The following is a 12233-nucleotide window of genomic DNA, read 5'->3' as shown; positions in this document are numbered from 1 at the left end:
AGAGCGCGATCGAGCGAAGTTTCTCTCTCACTCTCTCCTTCTCCCTTTATCCCCCTACCTGCTTCCCTTCCTCCTTGCCAATCGACTAAGCGGTTCCGAGCGCGAATCCTCGGGATCGTTGGCCACTCGAATATTTTTCCTCGACTTTCGTCGTTTGTTCCTCCCCCGAGAATGAATTACCCATTAGGCGATTTCTCTTCACCCCCTGCCCCCCCTCCCCACCGCCACTTGCCGCCCTTCTCCTCTACCTGCCCGTGGCAGCGGCGTGTTACTGCGCTGCTCGCTCTTTTGCCGTACACCATCGAGTTTTTAATCAAAAGTGCTTCCGCGCAACGAGAGTTCTGGCGGAGGAAAAGGAAGGGAAAGAGAAAAAGAAAACAGAAAAGGCGATTCGCCGTGCAAATACGCACATTCACCGTTATCGTGGCGAATAAAGCGTGCGTCAGCGGACCAGATCTCCTTGCCACGACACCACGCACCGTTTGCCCCCTCCCACCCCCGCCTTTTTCCGCGAAGTGTCCTCCCGGCTTGAACCCCTCGAGTCTTCAGCGACAGGAGCTGTGTGTATCCGATAGACTCGTGTACATAGATCGAGCGCTCCACCAGAGGCTGCGAAGCCTCTGAGAAGGATAGCCTCTGTCGGAGATATTGTCTGGCTTGACTCCGAAGCTTGGAAGAAGCTAGACGAAGGTGGCATGCCTGTGTGGGGACGAGGAAGGGAGAATATAACTTTGTCCCTTCACATCTTGTCTCTGTATCTCTCGCCTGTGTGAGAAGGCGCAGTCTGTGTATACAAGTTCATGGTGTGCCCACAAGCCTCGAATACTAATTAGACTAACTCTGGTCGATGGAATGATAATGAGACGTAGGCGCCATCATCATTTTGAGTGCGCGCAATGGTGTGAAAGGCTGTGTGTACTTTTTGTGCGAGTTTCCTCTTAATGAGAGAATTTTCCCGTTGAGCGAGACGCCTTGTTGATAACCTGTTTGTCTTTGAAGAATTATCTTTATTTAATCTCTATTTAATTTTTATCACACAAGGTCATGCGAATTTTTTTGGTTACCTAATACTTTCAAGTTTCGAATTATATTATCGCATGATATCAATTCTCTAATATTGATTTCAGCAATGGCTGCTGCTCGGTGAGATTTATTCACTTATGAGCAACTTCAAAATAACATGGCGGTTCCACATCCCCTTCGTTTCAGGCACGTCATACGGAAGCGGTCTGGTTAATATACCGGGTGAGACCGATCCTAAGTGGCCACCAGAATTATCCCGGAAGAAATGCATTGTCCGAAGAAAATGTTCCAACATGAGATTCGTTTGATTCTAAGAGGACGTTTAAACGACGACCTTAGACTTTGACCTTGTTCAGACCCTCGCCTCTCAGGACAACGCGTTTCTTCCGAGATGCTTCAGGTGGGCGTCTAAAATCGATAACATCCTGTACAAAGATCGCGGAGCTCGTGCGCCTAAACTGGAGGGCTCTCGTCGACGATCACACCCTTTGCTGTACTTATCGTCTTGCCAGAGGACGTGCGGTATTTTTAATGACGCGAATCCCGGCGAATTCGCCGGCGGAGAAGAGAGGCGGATTAAGAATGACGGAATACCCGTTGGGCGAGCGCGGCGGCGACGGGGGGAGGGGGGAGCGAATCGCGCGGGGATTTCAGACGGCGCAGCGCCGCAAATACTTTTCCGATATCCGAGATAGACCGGCGCGCAGCCCGACATCCCTTTGACCGGGCTCCCTGAGAGAGATATTCGAGTGACGCTAACGCTCTCGTTCGTTCGTATATTCCTCCCCCTTCCCTCCCCTGCCTCTCGATACTCGTCCGTCGGAGAAGTTTCCTCGAATTGCGTTATCGTGAGAGAGAACACTTCGAGAACGGTCGGCTCATGCCGCATCGATAAGAACGCGGATCAGACGAGAGAGAAGAAAAACGGCGGCCGCGGAGACACAAGGACGATGATGGGATCGTCGTCGTCGGAGTTCCCTCGTGTCCGTTTCGCGTCAAACGGCCGGGAAGAGCGAGTAACGTATGCACGACCATTGTGCCGAGGCTGCGGTAGCCTCGTGCAAATTGTGCCGCGGTCTGACGATAATAACGCGAGCTCTGCGAGAAGTTTCGCCGAGATTCGCGCTCGGCTCCTCTTTTCCAGGATTCCCTCACTCGCTGTGTGTACGTATGGGGTGTTTTGAAGGAGCGGCCCGGCCGCGGAGCGCGAGTGGCAGCCGAAACGTTAATATTGTTAGAAATAACAGCGGAACGACAACGTGATCCGGGCGTTAAAGGTTCCCGCGCGGAAATTTCTCAAGATTATGCCGAAGCCAGCGTGAATTCTGCCCGGACTGCCCGAATTTGTCTCAATGTTAGTTAGTTACCCCGCTATGACGCCAATCAGGAATCTCATTTTCATGAGATTGTGCGAATTTTTGCGATATTTCTGGATTTTACATTCTTCCGTTTTTAATCCTCGACTTTCTCATTCTTTTCCGTCTCTCGTCCTTTTTATTACCTCGGGTACGGGTGTTCTTTTATGAAACGCCGCGGGGAGTCGTTTTTTTTTCAACTATTGGGTTTAACGGATCGAAAAATGCGGAAAATATGTGATACACTTTTTGACCATTTACACTTTTTAAATATTTATAATTGTAAAGAGCAAATGTTTTTTTTCAGAGAGTGTTTCGTATATATCTCGCTCGGTTTCTGTTGCCAAGATAAAATTGGAAACGGAAAATATCTTTCGGGTAAACGCTTCACGCAGATCAAACGGTATTTGTTTGGCGGTTTTCCCCGCTTAGAATCGTCTGTTTGAAACATCACACTTCCGACCTGATTCCGCGTGAGTTTTCCCAGCCAAAGTCCACAATTTTTTTTTCAGGAAATTGGACGGGATAGCGACGGGATCCCGCGAAATTTTCTACATAGTTTGTCGCAAACTGCGATCCTGAAGCTCAACGATCAAATTTGTCGATTACCGCGGGCTTGATAAATCGACACGGCCACGGCAAACAAACAAATTTCGTCAAGCATCTGAAGCGGTGACGAAAGTCTCTCCGAAACTGCCCTCTGAAATTGCCTGTACTGTTTGAACGGCACTCGCTACGAATAACCGAATACGGAATATCCTGCCTCTCGAGACACCCTGTGTATCATCGAGATTCGCCGGTCGCAGTTCGAGTCACGTAGACGACGCGATCGTCGTGTCGACGTCGGAGTCGTCGGAGCCCCTTCGTTCGCGCAGTGTAACGAAATCGCCGAAATCTCCGTGTTCGCGAGTGGAATTTTCAAGCGGCCGCGCAAACAAGTGACTCCGGAGTTCCTCCGGAGATTTGTCAACAATTATTCGGGACCGACGACTTCCTATCGCACCGAGGGAGAAACTCCGCCGGCGAATGTCACATTCGGCCGAGAGGAGGGGAGAGACGCGTGATCTAAGAGTGTTCATTTTAAATAATTAATTAATCACGCGCGCGCGCGAGCGCGTCTCCAGAAGGGGCGGAACCGGTTGTTGTTGTTCCTTCGAATGAAACCGCCGCGGGTTAGGAGGGAGGCATGTTTAGATAGTGAGATGCATGTCGTACGTTAGCGAATATAATATGACAATAGGAAGCGCGGGGGTGGCAACGGTCGCGAGGGTTGATTTTGCAGGAGGAGGTAATACGAAATAAAATAGATAGGTAGCGAATTGTCTGTGCCGCGCCGATTCGCGGAGATTCGCGCGAGATTAGACAGCGGCGCGGACACTCAACGCTCGATCTCGCGATACGATTGAGCGTTCTCTCTACAGTTGTTTAGAACTAAGAGTTGGTTAAGAGCGCCAATTATCCGATAAGCTGTCACATAAATAACCAAACGAAAATTCGCCGTTAGCGTAACGAACAATTTATTCGACCTCGCCCCGAGTTGTTTTCTTTATCTTCCGTCTCGTTCTGTGCTTTCGGTTCGGCAGAGAGAAGGTGTGTGTGTGTGAGAGAGAGAGAGAGAGAGAGAGAGAGAGAGAGAGAAAGAGAGACACAGTTATGTACACACTTTACATGTGTAAGAGGAACACGATATAGGGGGAACATTTTACGGTGAAAATTATTGGAGAATTTTGCAGCCGAGGAGCGTATCGACATTCTGCCTCAATTTATCATCCATTCGTTTATTATTTCTTTTATTATTATTGTATCTCGTTGAAGAGATGCTGCGAAATATGAGACAGAAAAAACCAAAACTTTCGCGATATTTTTACTTATCATTCTAAATGTATAAACCCAGTTTTTAAATTATTTGTTGTATAATTATAAATGAAATTATACAATAATTTCCTGGCTATCATATTAGCGTTTGGTCGTTATTCGCTTGATAAATTTATTACTCTTTGCAGGCTAATCTTCCTTTATTCAACTATTGAATTTAATACAGTGGAAAATGGAAAAAGAAATTTATAATACGCTTTGACCACTGTTTTAATTACAAAGGGTAAACTCTCTCTCCCTTTCTTTTTTCTCTCTCTCTCTCTCTCTCTCTCTCTCTTTCTTTCAAAGAGTGTTTCATATGTTTCGTTCAATTCTAATGTAAAATTAGAAACAGGAGCTGTTTGTAGGATAAGGAGTTTGGCAGATTGCAGGATAAGCGGTCCTACTTGGACTATATTCTTCTCTACCGCGGAATCTAGCGAGATCGAAGAGAATCGATGTGAAAGAAACCTGTAATATTCTCTCCGTGTAGCCTTTAATTCGGGATGACTAAACGGTCGCGAGAACATTACTTCGCGAGCGCTATAACGATGTTTATTTTAAGTGATACAACAAGGCGACGTGCCGAGACGCGACGACCGTAACTTGCGATTCCCCGTTCATCGTCTCGCACAAGGTGACCCCCGTAGCCAACGATTTCTCGCCGATTATCGGGACATGCCGTCGTTGTTGGTAGAATCTTGCTAGACTTACGAATCTACGAGAATCGCAAGCGAGGGCTTGTAATAAACGAAACTAATATCCTGTCGCCGAGCCACGGCGCGGCGCAGACGGAGGCGAGTAAACAATTACGCCGGGGACGAGGGACCGCGATTAAGCCCGGTGCAGTTCGATAGCTCGAAGGAGACCGGCTCCGGATCGATCGCGCGAGCGGAGCTGCGAGCTGAACGGCGCGTTGTTTCCATAACATCGCGCCGTTATGCAGAATTTACGAGGCCACGCCGGCTAACCGCCGGGGACGGGACCGAGGCCGCGGCGGGAGCCGTGCCATTAATTTTTATCATACTCACTTCCGAATTAAGCTTAAGCGCGATATTTCTTTTTAAACGCGAGCACGTGCACGCGCGCGCGCGCGCGGGCGAATATATCGGGGACGATTACGCGGAGGATCCCGTGACTCGGCTTCGTTCCGCTCCGGCTCGATCGTCCGCGCATTTCTCACGTCCGCATGAGGCAGCCGTTACTTTCTCGATATATCTGCGTTTATTGAGGGATTATTCCCGGCGCCGTCTCGATTCGTCCCTCGACGACCGCTCTGGATTGGGACGAGACGAGACGCCTGCCGACGTGATCGGAGCTGATCGTTCAGTCAAATCCGTTTACCGTCGCTCGCTTTGCATAATTAAAGGCGAAGGTCTTCCGAGATGTTTCAAGTACTGGACTTCGCTCGCTGATTATTTCAAACGGATCGCTTCGCAGACCGTCAGAACGCTCTCGAACGCTTACGACGGATTACGCTCGCAGATTTTTCGACACTTCGGCGTCCCAGATTTTCACACCGCTCGGAGTGTCATTCGCAGCCGGCAATTCTCGAAAGGTTTTCAAATTTTTAACGGCGCAATGATTTCGAACTAGTTTAAAAGTGATTCTTGATGGTTTTGGCAATCTTGACAGAAAGTCCTGTTCGACCCGAGCAGGAAGGATTATATATATATATATATATATAATTATGTGGAATTATATATAATTGTATATAAATTAAATATACAAATTCAAATTATATATAATTATATACAAGTTCTATATATATATATATATGTATATATATATGACTCATTTGTAAATTTTGTCTCTGTGTGGCCACATATATTAATGTAATCGCATGTTCACGCGGAAAAGAATGCTGTTGAAAATATGGAAAAGGAAAAAGAAGTATTTTCAGTTGATTAAACGTCGACGTCGTCTCACGAGCTGCCGCGAGCATAAGCAGCTACTTTAATTATTATATTCGTACAACTAGACGCCATGTAGAGGGCAAAATTCATGCATAATAATCACTCAATTATTCGCGTTCCCGGGGAGGCGCGGGCGGCGAGAGGTTTCCTCGAAAGCGAAATACACAAATTGTGTCGGTATTTAACGAAGTGTAAATATTCCAAAAGAAATCGTTCTCAATGTGATGTGCGACGCCTACACGTACCATCTTCGAATTATTCAGGGAACATCGGCATATCAGGATCTTCGTAGCTTTCGAGACTTTTTCAAAGACTTTCAACGTCATCCAGACTTCCCTTTCACAGTCACGGTCGGCAGGACCGTCACAAGCCCTGAAAGATTTTTCAGATTTTCCGCAAGATCTCCGATCTCGATGGATGCGACGACGACGACAAGTCGACACTTATGGTCGTGCGTTTCAACGTAATTTCAAGCGCTTGTCTGCCGTCACCGATCACGCTGCAATTCTCGGTTCGGGTGCCTCCTAATCGGAGGGACGCGATTATATAAAGAAAACCGTGTGAAGTCGTGGCAGTCTACTACGAGGAGCGAATATGTAGCCTGTATATGTATATATATATATCTTGACTTGCGAGAGACGTTGGTTGAGGCGAGACACTCGCGACGCCAATTCGTGAAAACTGCCCACAATCATCATCAGTAAGAGGTCGCGTGCTCGCGGTAACCGAGAGGTGTAACCGAGAGATATTAGAGTGCTCGTTGAATTATCGTACACTACATTCGATGCTAATCGCACGAACCGCGCGACGTTACGTTTAAGATGCTCTAGAGTCTTTATTTATTGTACAGAATGCTGGATATTATATGAATATACGTAATACGATGTATAATCGTATGCTTATTACGTGTATAAATATGAAATAATAAAAAATCACTTCGACGTTTCGCCCGACTCTCTGCTCATTAGGCCCTGTCATTTCCCCCCTATTTCTCTCCCTCCTCCTGGCCCATCACAACTCTCTCTCTCTCTCTCTCTCTCTCTCTCTCCGGCTCTCCGGAGTTGTCGGTTGGCGTCGTGTTGCACCGGCAACACGACGGTAAACGTTAAAATGTGCCGCGCGTGAAAGCAACCGCTGCGCTGCAACTTGGACGCAGCGGCGCGCACAATATAACGCATTCTTTAATGCGCGCGTAACCTCATGTAACTCCAGACGTTCTACAAAATGCAGCGGAAAGTTTCGGAACTTATACGCTTCGTACGGGATACGAATACGAGGGAACTGGCGAGCACAAGGCGGCGTCCGACGCGACGCGGGAGCGAGCGAGAGAGAACAGCGGCGGAAAAAGCTCTCGCCGAAGTACGCGTATATATTCATATTTCGACGAGCAGCAGCGCGAGGCGAAAGCAGTTCGCTTGTCGGGCGGAGATATGGATAACCGAATTGAAATTTTGGTTCTATATCAACTCCGCGAGTTCCATCGAATTTTGGAGACTCAACGGGTAGTCGCGAGATATGACACTGGATAGAAAACAATACACAAACGATATCGCAAACTACTGCCCTTTGACGGTGAGAATATTATAGTTCTTTTTTTCGAGTATAATTCTTTTTTCGATTTTATCATGTTTCTCAACATTGCAGGAAAAGATCGTTAGCAGAGTCGATTTTGCTAAGGGGTGAATTTTTTAATAAATTCTTGATAAATCTTTTGATAAATTTTCATTAACGCTAGACTTCCAAAAATATAAAAATCTATATTTTAACGGAAGTAAAGGCAAAATATCGATATATTCTTCGGTTCTAAGGACAACTTTTGAATGTCGGTTTAATTCGACTCGAGTATCTTTACAAGCTCATTCTCGACAAGTTCGTTAAACGTCCATTAAAATTGGAGGCCTCTTCTATATTAAATGATGATTTGACATAGACTGCAAGTACATAATATATCGCTGACCAAGTTCCGCGCTCTCCGTCCTAACTTCCCGTCCTAACTTCCAGTGTCCTGTTCCCGGCTGCGCCGGATATTCCATCTCATGGTACTGACATACTCGCGTAGACACAGCCCGATCGGAGGAACCCGTGTTGATTAACGCGAGGCAGACGTCCGATTAAATATTTGAGAGACCAACGCGACATTTTAATATAAACCGACGGAAATAATAACCGAGCCACCGACACGTGTGCTCGGCACACGTGTCGCGGTACGTCCGTCGCTCACTCGCTTGAAGGGTAATAACTCGGTTACAGACAGGTACGCGCCGCACGAAAATACAAAAGCAGTCGGCGAAGTCACGCGCGCTAACAAGTTAACTAGCCGTCGCTTGTCAGTGAATGACGTAAACATCCAGCGAAAGAAGCCGCAACAAGCGCTCTTAAAATATGCTCGAGCTACTTGGAGCACGGTGGAAAATGAAAGACCTATTTAACGTTCAAAAGCTAGCAAAAGCTAGTCCAAAATAAGCGTCTTGTAATGTTTTATAATAATTATTATAATTTTTATACGATATGATTTATACTTGGATGTTGAATAAAACTGAATCAAATACAGCTGAATTAGATAAAATTAGAGATTATGATAAAACTAAATAAAACGTTAGATAAAAATAGAGAAGAAGTAAATAAATATTTTTACTCTTGCATAGGTAGATAATTACCTACTTCGTAAATATAAAATCATCAAATTTGAATTGTTTCCACTTTTATGTTTCTGATTAGTTTCTTTTTTCGGTTAGTTTAAGTTATTATTTTTCTGCAAATTACAAAGTTTCTAGTATGTTTGAGTTCAAATATAAAAAAAAATGGTCTCTTGTTATATCTAAAACGAATAATCAGTTTCATATAAAGCTATTATTATTATTATTTACCAAATAAATAGACACAATGAATATCGACCTAAATCTTGCTGCTAAATTTCCTCTTTAATAACACACAATTTGCTTTCAAGCGCGATATTTTTCTCCCTTTTTGCTTTTTTGATCAAAATTTGCTCTTTTTATCAAAATACTTGATCAATAAAAAGAAAAAAGAAAGAATTATAACGAGATAAGAAAGTAAAATTTTGTGTGTGTTTTATGTTATACACAATCTTTTATTTTATTACCCACCTTTGTAGAACTGATTAACACGATAATTACCATGATGATCACTCATGACCGATACTATGACATTACCGTGTCTAATCAAGTTATATATGTCGAGTTGTATAATAAAGCTTAATTAATTACATATGAAAAATCGAATGGATCATATAGAGTCAACGAAATAAAGTAAACTATGTGTGTGTGTGTGTCGAATTATATCTATTAGCCGCATTTTTGGTCATTGAGTCATTAATTAGGCTTTTGTGCAAACAAACGAAGATCAACATGGTAATCAGTGTGTATTAATATTTGTTTATCACACATATATGAAACACACATATAAAGCTATTTTATAATTAATAATTTCGAATATCCATTTTCTCAAAATACATATAACATAAAGCCCGAAACCGTCCTAAAGTATCTCGCAACTAACTAAAGTTTTCTATAACAATTGTTACACTGGCGATATATTTATAAAAAAAATCTGCAGTCGACTATGACGTTCCAAAATATTTTCATTAAACTTTTATACAAACTCTTCGCGTTATTACTCTCAAAATATTATTATTGAACATCTTCTTACCGCTTGGTTTTTCCGATATATTACGAGCTTCTTGTAAGATAAACACTTGTGGGCTAAACACGAACCACGCCGCACGTTCATAGCACGTTATTTTTCTCGTCGTTTAACGAAAAAGAATGATCACGTGTGTAACACATTGTCCCAACGTAAGCGGTTACATTTCCGCATAGAGAAATGACAGTATACCGATATATATAATGTAATATTACATTCGGAGATTGTGCATTGATTCTCCAATTTAAGTCAGATGGAATGTGTAGAGTTAAAATTAATTAATGCAGAATCAAAATTTGATTAGGGTAATCGCCCCAATAGTGTACGTATATATATATATATATATACATATATATATATATACGTATATGATTAATATTCAATTTTTTAAATATATTATATATTTTTAAAGGAAAATAATTATATTCATCGTAGATAATCGTGTTACGTTACCAGTAGAAATGTTTACTTTGTCATCAATCAACGTTTTCGATCCATCAATAGTATCATCAACGTTCAATCAATCAATCAGTAAAATTCATAAGCTACAGCAAAATTCGTAATTCAAAAACAACAATATGTAGACGACGCCTTCAAACCATAATAATCATGTTCGCTCACGATTGTGCTTAATTCAATCGATCTTCTGCCTACCTGTCTATCAATTATTCCCACATACGCTATTTCTTTACTCGTCTATTCGAGCAATCTTTCCTCGCGCCTCTTATAGCATGTATTCTCTTTTCTCTTACCTTTGTTGCATTTTCCGCCTCTCCACACAGTATGAATTCTCTACCTAGTTTTTAAACGACGACGAAGCCCTCCTCCCTCGGTTTCCATTTCACTCTGTTGATTCTCTTCCTTTCATCGTCAGCGATTCTTCCTCCGTCTTTTTTTGCGAGCCGGATAAACGCGAGCGGTTCAAAAGGACCGGGGGCGTAAAGCGCCAGCAGCGTACCCCTGAAAAGTTCGAGTCGCTTTTCAGTAGGTGACAACAAGAGCGGGAGCGCCGGCGAATTTTGAGCATCGCTTCCAATTTGAAAGCGAGCCACGAAAGTTGCCGTTAATTTAAAGTTTTCGCACCAGTGGCTTCGCCGGATCTGTCGGCTAACGGAAATTAATTTCTTTTCGCACGCTTGATCGGAAAGAACGTGACGTCCGAGAACATCGCTTCGTTTTCGATTACGTTATCAGATCTCAATTTCAAGTGCGAGATATATTCAAGAAGTAAATCATCATTTGAACGAAAATGTATCTGGAGAGGAGAAATAATCGTTAAAACGACTTTCTTATTCGTAATCTATCGCAAATCACACTTTCCGCATCGTTCTCTGCAGCGAATTTAAAACTCGAGCGCCACATTTCCAATCGCGTTACCAGATCGCGAGGTACGAGATATATTTTAAGAAAATTATTATTCTCGAACGAAGATGCGTTTGATAATCCTGATAAAAGGTAGTCTTGAAAAATTCGTGGCCTCAAAATTTAACAAAGCCTAAAAGTCCACGGAAGAAAAAGCACGGGAATGTCGTATGTTATTTTGTTTGTGTGTATAGACATTAATATACGTGCTCCTGTTTATTTATAGAGCTCAGACTTTATAAAATACAAAAGAAAAGAGAAGCTGTAAAATCTACAGCGCAAAGGATTAATTGCATGACGCAGCTGACAAAGCTTGCCCCCCAAAGCGCAAGTCGGCCGTCTAACGATCAACTTCCCCAAACGACACGTCGATTACCTCATTGAGGAAATTAGCATATTAATTACCACGTGGGCGCAGTCGCACGTGCGTGGCGGTGCGCGACTTTTCGTCGTGCATTGAAACGAGCCGGCGCGACGCGCGACCTTTTGCCCGCTCCGCCAGCGATAACAAACAGGAGCTTTAATAAATTAGCTGATGGATACACCGGCGGAATTGCCGGACTAATTCCGGATCAGGAAGTAGAACGAGTGACGGGCTAAAACTCGATCCCAAGCGTGGGAGTTAGCGTGCGTGGGGCGTTAGTGTGCCACTGTCATTGCGAGGCCGCCTTGTTTTGTTGCATTAGCTGCGAGTTTACTCGACGTGTCGTTTTATGGAACCGTCACGTCTTAGGGCCATGGCATACCCAAAAATGTAAGCGGTAGAGTGAGAAAGTTAATCAATCGCAGTCGGTTATTTTTGAGTCGTAAGGAAAATAATCAGCTAGCAGTTTGGTTAGTTTAAGAAAGAATTTAAAAATCTGCTCTTGTCGCTTGATTCCAGGCAACTAACAAATAAAGCATCAGGAAATCAAGCAGTATTTGCGAGAGAAAAGAGAGAGAGAGAACGTGAAAGAAAGAGTGCGATCTTCAAAACACTCTTGAGAAGCTTTTCTACACGCACTGCCATCCCCAAATGGGCCGTCCCTAACAGCCAAGTGGCTAACGATCAAGGACCGCC

General features: G+C 43.8%; 1 protein-coding gene across 1 annotated transcript in view; it reads right to left on the bottom strand.

Annotated features, from left to right (window-relative positions):
* mRpL54 (mitochondrial ribosomal protein L54) overlaps nt 1-10778 on the bottom strand; it is a 118894-nt gene extending 108116 nt beyond the window's left edge. Inside the window, exon 1 of the mRNA XM_019845533.2 lies at nt 10564-10778. The gene's annotated coding sequence lies outside the window, so the exon portion shown is untranslated. The remainder of the gene's footprint in view (nt 1-10563) is intronic.
* Between the last annotated feature and the right edge of the window lie 1455 nt (nt 10779-12233).

This window comes from Harpegnathos saltator, unplaced genomic scaffold (genome assembly GCF_003227715.2).
Source record: "Harpegnathos saltator strain DR-91 unplaced genomic scaffold, Hsal_v8.6 scaffold182, whole genome shotgun sequence".
Classification (NCBI taxonomy): Eukaryota; Metazoa; Arthropoda; class Insecta; order Hymenoptera; family Formicidae; genus Harpegnathos; species Harpegnathos saltator.
The sequence above is the reverse complement of the archived record's forward strand: the minus strand, read 5'-3'. Positions and strand labels throughout refer to the sequence as shown.